Genomic DNA, 15297 nt, shown 5'->3' on the forward strand with positions numbered 1-15297 from the left:
TTTGTTTATGCTTTGTTAAAAATCAGAGTATTTCTTTTCATAAAAATGTTGCGGGATTTGTTCCCAGAAAACACGATAAATACGTTATCAAAACATTTTCGAAGAAACGTATTTTATTCATTTTAAAACGTTTGGGATGTCATCGCCAGTACAGAAACATAAGCATAAACAGAACTTACATTCATTTACACTAGTGATCTATATCTCCTTAATCTCTCAGTGTAATGTCACTTCATAAACTGAGTGGGTCAGGTTGGGAAACCTGGTGAGTACATAGGGATTTCAATCCCACAATGTTATATCATATATATAATTTAGAACTCACAAAACATACAATTTCACCATATATGTGTAAGCAACTCTTATCCCACCCCGTCGATCCTCACAACGAGACTATCCATACTCTCAAACCTAAGATTAACTGTTTTACCTAATCCATACTCTCAGATTAATGACGAATGGTTATGCCTAATCCATACTCTCGGACTAGAGACGAATGACTAATCCATACTCTCATATTAATGACGAATGATTATGCCTAATCCATACTCTCGGACTAAGGACGAATGACTAATCCATACTCTCGGATTAATGACGAATGAGTATGCCTAATCCATACTCTCGGACTAGGGACGAATGACTATGTATTAATCCATACTCCCGGACTAAGGACAACTGACTATGTCTTAATCCATGCCCCCGGATTAATGATAGTTGACTATGTCCAATCCATACTCTCGGAATAGGGACAATGACTATGTCTAATCCATGCTCTCGGATAAATGACATATACTAAAGTTCTATTCTCTAAGTATAACTCACTTGTACTCGTAAGAAAATACTACCCAATATTCCTCATAATTAATTTAGGTTTACTCTTTATCCCAAATCATCATATATAATCAGGTATGTTCGTTAACACATATTTCAGGCAACATCAATTAACTCGCACATAAACATATAATTAATACTTCAATCAATACTTATATTAAAATCATGTTCATGAAAGGGACTATGCACTCACCTGGTAAGGTGGTGAGTCGGCACTCGGACAGCACTTCGTTACTCTTAAAATAATTATCCCTTGACGAAACAGCGGATTTTTCGCAAAAACCGGGCTTCGCTGGAGCAGCGTTCCCGAGCCAAAAGGCTCTTTTCTCAGGACTCCGGGAGCCTCGAGGCTTCCTTAGTGTGCTAGGGGGTTTACCTAGGCTTTTAGGGGGGGTTAGGGAGCTTAGAGAGAGAGAGAGTGTGTGTGTAGGAGGCATTTAGACTGTAAAATCAAGATCTACAACTTTCATTTAGACTCCATCGGCTAATTCTCTATTGATCTCAAATTTAACAGTAGGAGGCGTTTAGACTGTTAAATGACCGCGAAGAATTCGTAACTCCTTCATACGGATTCCGTTTTTGTCTATATTTTTACCGTTGAGTTCCTATTAATCAGATCTTCAACTCTCATTTAGGTCGCGTAAGCCAAAAACCGCTCGAACTAAAATTCGTGTTTTGGGCTGTGTACTGTTAAGCCGAATCTTAGAAAAATCATAACTTCCTCATACGAAGTAAGATTTGGGCGTTCTTTTTATGGATGTTCTCGATTAACGTATACTACAAATTTGGTTTAGATTTCTAAGGCTAAAATTCTCTCCATCGTAAATTTACTATTTACGCTTCCCGGTGTGGTGCCGGTTTTGCCGTAAAACATCGACGAGCCATAACTTCTTTGTTATAACTCGGATTTCGGCGTTCTTTATATGTACGGAAACCTTGAGACATATTCTACAACTTGGTTTAAGTCAGATGCTACATCGAACTTGGTTTTCTGAACCACGTATCATACTCATCGTAGTCGAACTCAATTTGATATGACCACTAGGGTCGGAATAACAACAATATTCTTAGTCATTACCGAAATGATGGTAATGACATGCTTGAATAAAATGAAATCATTTACTAGCTTTTTGGTAACCTTGTGACTTTCCCTGATCCAAGCGCGAGTTCTGTGCTTCCATTAGTATATGCATCTACTACCTTTCACACCTACTCATACTCGTCCCAAGTATTTTTCTCGCAGTCCCCAAGGCCTAAAATCATAAAACAATTTAACACATACGAGTGTGTCCAAATAATCATAAAAATTTCCCTAGACTCTACTAGGAGTTCTTTCATGCGTATCTTCAATCATCAATTCTGCTTCAACTCAATTGTTGGTGGAAATTCCAGATGATACGAAAACTTTAGGAATTACACCAATCATTCTATCATCCCGTCAATCAAATGTGTACATTCAGATGTACCGTACTTCTCTAGACGTACTGCTATTTTATTAGACGTATTCTAAAGGCAAGATACCTCTTATGATATCTTCTGATAGGTATCATTCACTATCGTAAGGCATCTCATTTCCTCTATTTTCTCTGTCTATCATGGTTCGCATCACTTCCTGAACTTCTGCCATTGTGATTGGTTCGGGTGCAGGTGCAGGCACAACGACTGATGCATGACCCATCACATTCTTAGGCTTAAGTTGTCATCTTCCTCGGATATTTCCTAGTCTGTCTTCACTATGATGTTTTGTACACCCAAGCAGACGTTCGGTGTACCGAGGCGAGAATTTTAAGATAGGAAATATTTTATTTACGATAGACGTATAGATCTCCTTGTCACACTGAAAAGTTATATGCCATTTCTAATACTGTAATCAAACGTTTAGAAATCTGAACACATAAAATTTCCAGATCAGGTCGGCAACAGACCATAGATCCGAACAAATAATAGCTTATAAGGCATCTTTATAGCTATAACATAAAACATTTAGCACATAAAACATTTTAGGCATCTTTCCTAAAATAAACTAGTGCTTGTGTCTAAAATATAGCAGACACTCATCTCACAATCATCGCTTAGCATTCTAAGTTTAAGTCTAGAAATTTCCTACAAATTCCTAGTTCGCTTAAACTAATGCTCTGATACCAACTGTGACATCCCCATTTTCCACGGCTAGAAAAGACCGATTTTGTTTATGCTTTGTTAAAAATCAGAGTACTTCTTTTCATAAAAATGTTGCGGAATTTGTTACCAGAAAACACGATAAATACGTTATCAAAACATTTTCGAAGAAACGTATTTTATTCATTTTAAAACGTTTGGGATGTCATCGTCAATACAGAAACATAAGCATAAACAGAACTTACATTCATTTACACTAGTGATCTATATCTCCTTAATCTCTCAGTGTAATGTCACTTCATATCGACACCTGTGATATAGATAAACTGAGTGGGTCAGGTTGGGAAACCTGGTGAGTACATAGGGATTTAAATCCCACAATGTTATATCATATATATAATTTAGAACTCACAAAACATACAATTTCACCATATATGTGTAAGCAACTCTTATCCCACCCCGTCGATCCTCACAACGAGACTATCCATACTCTCAAACCTAAGATTAACCGTTTTACCTAATCCATACTCTCAGATTAATGACGAATGGTTATGCCTAATCCATACGCTTGGACTAGGGACGAATGACTAATCCATACTCTCAGATTAATGATGAATGATTATGCCTAATCCATACTCTCAGACTAGAGACGAATAACTAATCCATACTCTCGGATTAATGACGAATGATTATTCCTAATCCATACTCTCGGACTAGGGACGAATGACTATGTATTAATCCATACTCCCGAACTAATGACAACTGACTATGTCTTAATCCATGCCCCCGGATTAATGATAGTTGACTATGTCTAATCCATACTCTCGGTCTAGGGACAATGACTATGTCTAATCCATGCTCTCTGTAACATCCAGGGTTTCGGGTATAATTTAATTTTAATTATTTATTCAAGAAAAAGGAGGGACTCGACGAGTTGGTGCCACAACTCGTTGAGTAGGTGAGGCAGTTTCCGCGAATCTTCGCGACCAGACTCGACGAGTTGGGCATTTGACTCGCCGAGTCTGCGCTGGAAATTGAAACCCTAATTCCCGGGTTTTAGAGCCTATTTAAGGTCACTCATAGCCTCCCATTGCGGCTACCAGACCCTTGAGAGAAACCCTAAGTGAGCTAAATCGTTTGTGAGGAAGGAGAGGCCATATTTGCTCTTTCTATCATTGGTTTAGCAAGAAGAAGGTGATCAAGATCAAGAGGAGGCTGAAGGAGGTGCTATTTGGAGGAATTCTGAGCTTAGGAATGCTTATTGAGGTATAATCTCGATCCATCTTCTGTTTTGGTGATTGTTTAGAGAGTTAGGGTTTTCTAGACCCTTTGGTAGATGGTTTTGTTGAGTATATGGTTCCTTTTCGTATTGTGGTCTCAGATCTAGATCCATAGAGGTCCAGAGACCTTACCCCTTCGAGCTTTATGAGGATTGTTGGTGAATATGGACTTAGGATGCCATATTAGAGGTCATTTCTTCAAATAGAACCTTGGAGCCTTTGCATGGGCATCAAGCTTCAAATTTTACGTGATTATTGGGACTAGAAAGGATAGATCTCTTGAGTAGAGCATCAGATCTAACCTCAGGAAGCCATTTGAATTTGATCATGGATTGGACTCGCCGAGTCCTTGAACAGACTCGAAGAGTCGAGTCGAGTAGTCCCGAGACTGTGAGTCTAGAGAGTGACCCGTCGAGTTAAGTGGGTGACTCGGTGAGTCCACCGTGAACTCTACTCCTCTATTGATTTCAGCCTGATATCAACAGAAAATTAAATCCTCTATTGAAAATTTAAGTACTGATCAAGCCTGATATCCCAAGCTTGATAAACCCCCCTGCGAGAGGTAGATCATGGTTGGGACACGCCACACACTAGAGATCAGTGGGACGACTGATGAGGAGATCCGTAGGATCATCCACGATGAGGTGGCTGCGGCCATCAGGGCTGAGATTCCAGAGTTGTTTGGGTCTATTAAGACCACCTTGATTGAGACTTTTGACAAATGGTATGCTACTCTTTCTGATGTTGCTGTTGCAGCAGCCACTGCGGCCGTTGCTGCTGCCAGGCCGCAGGGGGTGACTCGTTGTTGTACTGGGAGTTCAGCAACACGAAGCCACCAGATTTTGATGGGACTCTGGATCCGATAACCGCGATGAGGTGGATCTCTGACATGGAGGGGTGCTTCTACAGATGTTCACGTCCGGAGCATATGAGGGTTCGGTTCGCGCTAAACCAGCTTCGCTTGGGGGCGAAGGACTGGTGGAAGTTCGTGACAGCACACTATTCTTCAGCAGAGCTTGCTGTGGTGACCTGGGAGAGGTTCACCGCTATGTTTCATGAAGAGTATGTTCCCCCCGATGGAACGGGAGCGTTTGGCTCAGGAGTTCTTGACCCTCAGGTAGGGTACTGAGTCAGTTACTATGATTACCCGAATGTTTCACGAGAGGGCGATGTTCTACCCTGAGCACGTGTCGACCGAGCAGGCATGTATGAGCCATTATCTTAGCATTCTGAGGAGAGACATTCGTGAGTTTGTGGCAAACTCATCATACCGGACATTTGCTGAGCTTCAGGCAAATGCTCGGAAGAGGGAGATTGAATTGGAGACACAGTCTCAGCCGACAGCCAAGCGGGCCAAGCCCGCCGATTCGAGGTCTGGGGTTTAGAAGGGCTGCACTTGCGGAAAGTGCGGCAAAGGTCATGATGGATTTTGTAGGGCTGGTGCTTGCTACAAGTGTGGCAAAGAGGGGCATATCGCCAAGGATTTCCCAATGGGATTCATGGTCTTCTTTCATTGCAACCAGACCGGGCACCGGAAGGAGGAGTGTCCACAGTTGCGAGGGACAACACAGGGAGCATCTCAGGGATCTGCCCTTGCTGCTGCGAGAGCTAGTGAGGGTCGGCCGGTGAAGGCCGAGGCACCAAAGGCGCGAGGGAGGGCGTTCTAGCTGACAACAGAAAAGGTTCGTGCAGCACCTGACGTCGTGGCTGGTATGTATTCTTTCACGTATTTATTTTTATGTTGAGATATTGTGCTTATATCATGATATGCGTAGGTACCTTCCTTGTGAATTCTGTACCAGCTTTAGTGTTGTTTGACTCAAGAGCGAGTCGGTCCTTTGTATCATTAGCTTTCAGTAGGCACATCGGTATTTAGCGAGAGGTGATGGGTCGACCTTCGCATGTTTCCATAGCTGATGAGCGAGTAGTGTATGCCACAGAGGTGATTTGGGGATGTGTACTTGAGATCTTCGGTGTTGGGTTTCCGATAGATATGGTCCCGATTGCGATGGGGGATGTACGTGTTATCGTAGGCATGGATTGGTTGAGCCGTGTTGGGGCGGTGATAGACTGCGAGCAGCAGCTGGTGACGATCCGAGATCCTAGTGGGGAGTGCTGACAGTTTATGGTTAGGGGACTTGATATGTGTATTTTTATATATATTTATGTATAACATATCTTAATATTTTAGCCTTTATTATTATTATTTAGAACTAAAAGATACTTAATATGCTTTGAAATATTCAATTACAGTAAAAATGGGAGTTGGAATGCAAAAGGAAAAGAATGGAGCTGAAAAGATGCAAAAAGGATATTGCTGGCAAATTGACCCCTCTTCAGTGTTTCGGGTATATCTGATGACTCAAAAGTCCAATTGACGAGATTCAAAATGTTCTGAAAACCAGACGAAATTTCCTACGACTTATGTGAGAAGGACATTTTGGCTAATTCGACACTTATCTTATCCAAAATCGGCCTTGAAGATGAAGCATAAAAGCTGGACGGAAATTCCCTCCAAGTTACTTATTCCCCAAACACCACTTATCTTATTTTTATTTGCTTAATCCCTAAGCCACCATTAGTTTCCTTATTCCAATCCAACTCTAATATTCCATATAAATTCCATCTCCGTCAACTATAAATACCCCATATCATTCCACCATTTGGAATAATCTATAATATTCCACTTCGACTTGTGCAACAAGAAAACTTCATAGCTGCCGTTTTGAGGGTCTAAAAGGCGGCCAGAGGGCCGTTAAGATGATATGGAGCAAAGATCTAAGGGATTGGAGAGCGGATTCATGTCAGTAATCATATGGTTTGTTATCGTGACCATGTTTAGCAAAACCATGCGTTGCAAATCTCAAAACGATACTAAAATACAACTGAGAAAAACGGTGTCACGACTGTATCAAAACATATCTAAGATAGCTGATCAACTCCCAGGATAAAAATTGTAACTGTGGTGTGTGCGATGCCATCATCCCGAGCTCTTCCCTTTGCTTGCGGAAGTACCTGAAACCAAAACTGAAACTGTAAGCACGAAGCTTAGTGAGCTCCCCCATATTACCACATACCACACAATAACATATAAAGCACATACTGGGCCTTGCCCACTGCATCGGACCGAAATCCGGCTAACCGGGGCCTTGCCCCCTACATCGGACCGAAGTCCGAAGCTGACTGGAACATCGGACCAAAGTCCGAAGCTGACTGGGACCTTCGTCCCCTACATCGAACCGAGTCCGAAGCTGACTAGGACATCGGACCAAAGTCCGAAGCTGACTGAGACATCGGATCGAAGTCCGAAGCTGACTGGGACCTACGTCCCCTACATCGGACCGGAGTCCGAAGCTGACATCGGACCGAAGTCCGAAGCTGACTGGGCATAGCATAAACATATCATCTAGCTTAAACACATAACCCTGTCTGAACCACAAAGGCATCAAACATACTAACTACTACATCGGACCGAGGTCCGAAGCTGACTGCTAGCTAAACGGGCCGACATTGTGGCCTTAGACCCGTTACTACTTGAAGGAAACTCACCTCGTGAACTGGCTGCTGTGTGTATGGCTCTGGAAGCTAACTGTTGCTGCTCCGGTATCTCCCTGGCTACAAGGCCATAAACACACTCAATCAAATACTAAACACTGCACTGGGGTAAAATGACTCTTTTACCCTTGGTCAAAGTCAACCCTCTCGGTCAAAGTCAACCCACAGTTGACCTAACTCGCCGAGTTGGGCCGCCAACTCGCCGAGTCTCTAGTCTCACTTCTCAACCCTACTCGTGGCTACTCGTCGAGTATGGCATCGACTTGACGAGTACCCTCTCGATCCAAGAACTCAGACAATCTTCATCCGACTCGCCGAGTCATATGAACAACTCGACGAGTTGTTCTTGAGCTTAAGAAGATTGCCTTGGACTCGCCGAGTTGTATGAACAACTCGCCGAGTCCCTCCGTTACTGAGTCTGCTCTCCAACTCACTGAGTCCACTCTACTACTCACAGGCTTCCACTCGTCATCACTCAAAAGGGGAAAAACGGGGACTCGCGACTCGACTCGCCGAGTCGCTTTCATGCAGCAACACAAAACTCGATTCTGCTTGAATCCAGTGCATAAAACTTATAGATCTGGACTCCCTTAACTCGATTAGCACGTAAAGATTCCATCTTTACGTGCCCATATGCGTCCATGAAGCTAAAATAGCTCAAAAATCATAATAAAGGCTAGATCTAGGGTTCTTATGCAAGGTAACTTCAAAAAGGCAATCGATATGGGCTCTATAACTCCTAAATGAATAGATCTAAGGATATCTCGACATAATAGGGTATCCATACAATCATAAGGCTTGAGGAAAGCATCAAACTAGATCTAGAAGAGTTCTAATGGAGGTTAAAAGCATAAAACAGGAGGGAATCCGAAGAATACCTCAAAGAACTCTGATTTACCCTTGGATCTTTGCTCTACACCTCTTCTCCTTGTTCCTTTCTTTTTATCCTTCTTCAAGCCTTCAAAATTTAACACAAGAACGCTTAGATCACTCAAGGATGGATTAAGGTTTTCTCACAGCTTTCTGAGGGTGAAGGAGGCGAGAATGGGGGCTATAAGGTGGATTAAATAGTGAGCAACCTGGGGATTTAGGGTTTCTTCCAGGCAGGCAGACTCGCCGAGTCCCGAATATGGACTCGCCGAGTCGCCGACTAACACGTGCTCAAAATCCCGTCCCTACTCGGCGAGTCAGGCTATGAACTCGCCGAGTCCCTCTTGCAAACTTCTAATTAAATATTATGGAATCATCATACCGGAGACGGGTCTTTACACGAAGGCTCGGAGAACGGTCCAGCCAAACTAAAGGCACCGAGAGCGGTCCAGATTGGCTGAAGGTTCTGAGAGAGTGGTCCAGATGGCCTGAAGGCCTGGTGAGGCGGTCCAGTCATGCTGAAGACTCTGCAAGTATTGTTGGTTCAGTGTGAGGTTATGGATTGTGTTCGTTGCAGTGCGTTTGCATTAGAAGGTCTGGCCCCGGGTAGTGATCTTGATTAGTTGAGATAGTGCAGGGGCTTGGGAGTCCCTGCGATGAGAGTCAGAGTATATGTGTTGGATGGATAGCGGATACGCTAAAAAGGATGGTGCAGCGTTGGGCGAGCACCGTGGCACTTGTTGGAGTGGCAACATGGCCAAGTGGATTCCTTGGAAAAGGAAGTGAGAGAGGTGTGTAACTCCGAGAGGGAGTGCAAGTTCACGGAAGTGAAAGCAGCAGAGTATAGTTATGATTAGAGTAATTCGAGTATGGTTTTTTTGAGCAGCGTGTTTGCGGCAGTGGAATAGAAGCTCATCCGGTTTGGGATGTCTGCTGAGGTTACGGAGGAATTCCGCAGATGTAGAGCCAAGAGGCTCGGAAGGGATGCAGGGAGAGAGCCTTGGGCTCTCAGTGTGATTCTGATCAGGGTATTGGATATGTATTAGTGGTTCATCCTGGGGGATGTTGGAGGATATCATCAGTGTATCAGGTTTTTCCCAACCTGAGGGTGCTGGAGAAGTCCAGCATGTGTATGTGAATGCAAGAGGAGAACTCGTGGGAGTTGCTCTGAGATTGAGATTGGGTCTTCCCGTCGTCGCGGAATGGATAGAGTGGGATTCGGATCGGGGATCTGATGGTTCATGGCTTTCTAAGCCCTTATGGGTTGAGTGAATGTTGAGATTTGGGGCAGTGATGCGTCATGGGTAATTCGCGGTTATTGAGTGTGATTATCAGAGGGTACAACCGGTGCCCGGCTCGAGACGGTGGTCAGGACACCATAAGGAAAGAGAAAGTGTGTTTGAGTTTCGATGGGTATGCCTTGAGGGACTTGGCCAGGTTAAGACCAGGTGGCGCGTTGTGGGAGTATCTTTGGGACTGAATTGATGTAGGCTTCGAGGACGAAGCCTAATTTAAGTGGGGGAGAATTGTAACATCCCGAAATATCAAGAGTAGAGTGGAAGGGCTAAAAGAGTAATTGGGAATGAGTGACTCGGCGAGTCCATGGGTGGACTCGACGAGTAGAGTCGCGACTGGGTCGCGTGTTAAGTAGCCGACTCGGCGAGTCAGTAAGATGGACTCGGCGAGTAGGCGCTGAGTGGAGAAAACCCTAATTCTCGGGGTTGAGCCCTATATAAAGATCATTATGTTTTCCTCCCAGCCTCTTTGTTCCCCCTTAAGTTCCAGAAACCCTAAAATCGTGGAGAAGCACCATTGTTGAGCAATTTGGAGCTTGAAGAGGTGGTTGTTGAAGAGATTCCAAAGAAGAAGAGGCTTGGATCAAAGGGCTTTGCAAGGATTCGGGATAATCTTCTCCTGGAGCTTCCTTTTGAGGTATCTTTCCATTGTTTGAGCTGCATTTGTCTAGATTCTTCATTTTGGGGGTGTTGAGATCATATCTTTTGGATCTATTGGGGTTTAGAGGCTAGATCTGAGGTTGCTACCTCAGATCCGGGATGGAGAAGAGTTGGAATGCATGAAAGTCCCTGTGTTGAGTGTTGGATGAAGCTATCATGTCCCAAACCTTAGTCCTAATGTGTAAAATGCATAGATCTCTTTGGATTCACGTAAAGTTTGCCACTTTACGTGATGGATGAGTTGTAGGAGGCTAGATCTATGTTTTGGAGCAATTGCATGGCCTGGAATGCTTCTGAATGGATTCAGACCAGTGGTACTCGGCGAGTCACATAGGTGTACTCGACGAGTTGCTTGAAGATGGCCTGGAACTCGACAAGTTGTATGAACAACTCGGCGAGTATGATGAAGATGGCCTGGAACTCAGCGAGTTGTATGAACAGCTCGGCGAGTAGGTTGAAGATAGCCTTAGACTCGGCGAGTCTGTTCTTGAGCTCGGCGAGTCTTGTCGAAGAGTCCCAATATTTTCTGGTCGAGTCGAGAATCGGTGAGTCAAGGGATGACTCGGTGAGTTGTGTGCGAGTGGACTTAGAGTTGTTGAACTCGACGAGTCTCGCGGTGACTCGGCGAGTTAGGTCGCGGATTGAGAGAAGTTCTGATATGGGGACTCGGCGAGTCATCGGGTTGACTCGGCGAGTAGAGTCAGTCAAGGGTTGACTTTGACCTTGTCTTTGACCAAGGGTTGACCAGTGGTTTCCAGGGGCATATTGGTAATTGTTGATTGTTGTTTTGAGTTCAGTGCATTGGCGGTTGTTGTTGAGATCCGGCCCTTATCGGATTGAGATCCGGGTAGTTGTTGCTATGTTGCTGCTTTGATATGTTTGCATCCTGTGAGTTAGGATGGTATATGTTAGAGACCTGATAGAGTTCGGTATCCTGAGAGATAGGGAGATGCTATGCTAGTGACCTGTTAGGTTGGTATCCTGGTTAGGATGATGATATGCTATGTGATCTGTTGATCTGCTTGTTGACTGTGGATTGTTGTATGATTGTATGTATATGTGCACATGGTTGTTTGGACTGGAGTTGGGTTGAGGCGGGTCCTGCTGTGTGCTATAGGCCAAGATACCCAGGGCGGACCGGTTGTCCCGAAGGCCCAGCGAGCGGCCCGGATAGGCTGTAGGCCCCGAAAGGGCGGACCAGACATGCCGAAGGCTCGGAGAGTGGACCAGATAGACTGAAGGCCCGGTGCGGGCGGACCAGTCATACTGTAGACTCAGAGAGTGGACCAGGTGGATTGAAGGCTCGAGAGCGGGCGGACCAATCACACTGTAGACTCGATGTATGTGGATAGACTCGGAGGGTGGACCAGGTGGACTGTAGGCCGGTGTGGCGGACTAGTCACACAGGAGACCCGAAGTGCATGGCTGTTCTGTGATCGAATATGTTATGGCATGTTATGTGTATATGGTATTTGTGGTTGGTATTTTGGGGATATGTCACTAATCTTTCGGGCTTACAGTTGTGGTTTCATGTTTTTCAGGTTCTTCAGGAGACTGTGGCAAGGCGAAGGCGTGATCGTACCGCTCCTCATGATTTTATAGTGATGTGATTCTGGGAACACGTTAAATGATTTGTATTGAAAACCTATCTGTAAATATTTTAATGAAATCGAGCTGTTTTGAAAAATTTAAAATTGGTTGTATTTTTCGGTCGTTACAATAGGAAGAATTAAGGAGTGAAAGGATTAATTATGATTTATTAATATATTGTAAGAAGAATATATTTAAGGAGAAATCATATTGTTTAATTAATATTAGTCAAGAATTAATTGATAATTAATTTTGTGGTTAAAAGAGATTAATTAAATAAAGGGGACTGATGTTGCAATTATAAGATAGTTGCAAGAATGGGCTAATGGATTCCATAGAGTGGAGTGGACAAAATTTATGGGGAAGCCCATAAGATTTCGTCCATGGCTCTAAGGAAAGGAGTCCATGGGCTGCTTAGAGACTGGGTACTCGACTAGTCCAGTGCTGACTCAACGAGTCAGCGAGTCTGCCAGCTGATTTTCGCAATTTTCTTGCTGTTTTGGCTTAGGATTATTACCAAAAACGTTTTTAATTGATAAAATCCGATTTTCGGTGAATATCCTTACCAAAATATAAGATAACTACCAATTAATCAAATATTTGTTGCCTTATAAGATAATGTTTAATTATTGAAGTTATTTGGTGAATTATCTTGCATATAATTGGACTAGGTCAAAATTAGATAACCATCTATTACTTGTTAATTGCCTTATTTGAATTATTGATCTAGAATGTTGTTGATAAAGTTTGAAAAAGTTTCAACTTACACACTTAAGGTTTTATAGTTTTAAATTTGAACTTAATAGTTTTAGGTTTTGAAATTTAAATAGTTAAACCATAATGTTTTGAAAAGTTTAAAAACTTGCCCTCAAGTTTTGGAATTTAAAATTTGATTAAAAGTTTAATTTTGAAATATAAAATTCTAAAACCCTAGTATTTTTGAAAAGTTCAAATTAAATCCTTATGGTCTTATTAAGTTAACTCAATGTATAATTAAAAGAGAGTTAATAATTCCATAAAGTTTTGGTTTACATTTAACTAAATTAAAAGTATACTTTATTAAATTAGACCACCTAGTATTTTAAAAGTATAAAATACACCCTTATACTATATGTAAGTTAGTAGGCCTCATTCATGAAGCTGGTCTATAAGGGGTGTTTAAGGAAATTGCCTATAAAATGGCGATTGAATGGGTATCCACTCTTACCCACCGCACTCTTAACTGGTGGAGGGTCATTAGCTGAACATGTAGGATAGGACGAAAACTTCCATTATAAGTATAATGAAGTACAAAGTAACTAAATGCTTTTACAAATTCCCAAATCATAGTTACTTTAGGTAAAATGTGAAATTGTATACTAATCCATGGAATTACACTTCGTACCCTTGTCAAACGTTAGTGGAGCGTGCGTGGTTAACCGGCAAACTAATTTGGGGTTGACGTTGGTAGAGAATGGTGGCTTGATGTTTATCATAGATCAATGGAGCGTGTTGTGGATCTGACTAAGTTCCTCAGGAAGATCTAACCGATAAGCAACCCGACCCACTCTGGCCAAAACCCTGAAAGGACCAATAAACCTGGGACCCAACTTGCCCCACTTCCGGAACCTGATAACACCCTTCCAGGGTGAGACCTTCAGAAGGACCATATCACCCACCCGGAACTCCAAGTCTGAACGCCTCCTATCGGCGTAACTCTTCTGCCGACTCTGCGCAGTCTGCAGTCTACTACGGACCTGCTGGATCAACTCGGTCGTCTTGAGCACCACCTCTGTGCTTCCAATGACCCGCTGACCTACCTCGCCCCAACAAATCGGGGTTCTGCACTTCCTCCCATAAAGCATCTCAAAGGGAGGTCGATCAATGCTCGCATGATAACTGTTGTTATACGAAAATTCCGCTAACGGAAGATACGTATCCCAACTGCCACCAAAATCCAGAACGCTTGCCCTAAGCATGTCCTCGAGAGTCTGAATCGTCCTCTCGCTCTGCCCGTCCGTCTGAGGCTGGAAAACGGTGCTGAAAAGGAGACGAGTACCCATCTCGTCATGGAACCGCTTCCAGAATCTGGATGTAAAACGGACATCTCGGTCTGACACCACCGATACCGGCACTCCATGACGTGCCACAATCTCACGCACATAGATATCGACTAACTTTTCTGCCGATATACTCTCCTGGATTGGGATAAAATGAGCACTCTTCGTCAACCGATCCACTACTACCCATATCGAATCCACTCCTCGTGCGGTCCTGGGAAGCTTGGTGACAAAATCCATGGTGATGTCCTCCCATTTCCACACATGAATGTCTAACGGCTGCATCTTGCCGTGAGGCCTCTGGTGCTCCGCCTTGACCTTCCTGCAGGTCCGGCACCTCTCAACATACCAAGCGACATCCCGCTTCATGCAGGGCCACCAATAATCGGGTCGAAGATCTCTATACATCTTCGTCGCCCCTAGGTGAATGGAAAATCGAGACTTATGAGCCTCGTCCATCAACACCTGCCGTACTCCTCCCCAGTACGGTACCCACACTCTCCCATGAAGTGTCAGCAATCCCCGACTGTCATAATCAAACGAAGATGCTCGACCCACTATCCTTTCACACTTCTGTCTCTCCTCCTTAAGGCCCTCAACCTGAGCCTCCCTGATCCGTTCCAACAACGGAGTAATCACTGTCATCCTCAAACACAAATCTCTGATAGGGGCTGCCGACACCTTGCGGCTTAAGGCGTCGGCCACCACATTGGCCTTCCCTGGATGGTAAAGGATCTCACAATCATAATCCTTCAGCACATCCAACCACCTCCTCTGTCTCATGTTTAGACTCGGCTGATCCATAAGGTATCTCAAACTCTTGTGATCCGTGTAGATAGTACAACGGACCCCATAAAGATAATGCCTCCAAATCTTGAGGGCAAACACAACCGCCCCCAGCTCTAAATCATGGGTAGGATAATTAGCCTCGTGAGGCTTCAACTGTCTCGAGGCGTAAGCTATCACATGGCCTCGCTGCATCAACACTGCTCCCATACCTGTGATTGAGGCATCACAATAGACTACGAAGTCCTCTACTCCCTCTGGTAAGGTAAGGAT

This window comes from Lactuca serriola, chromosome 4 (genome assembly GCF_051521515.1).
Source record: "Lactuca serriola cultivar US96UC23 chromosome 4, Lser_US96UC23_V15, whole genome shotgun sequence".
NCBI lineage: Eukaryota > Viridiplantae > Streptophyta > Magnoliopsida > Asterales > Asteraceae > Lactuca > Lactuca serriola.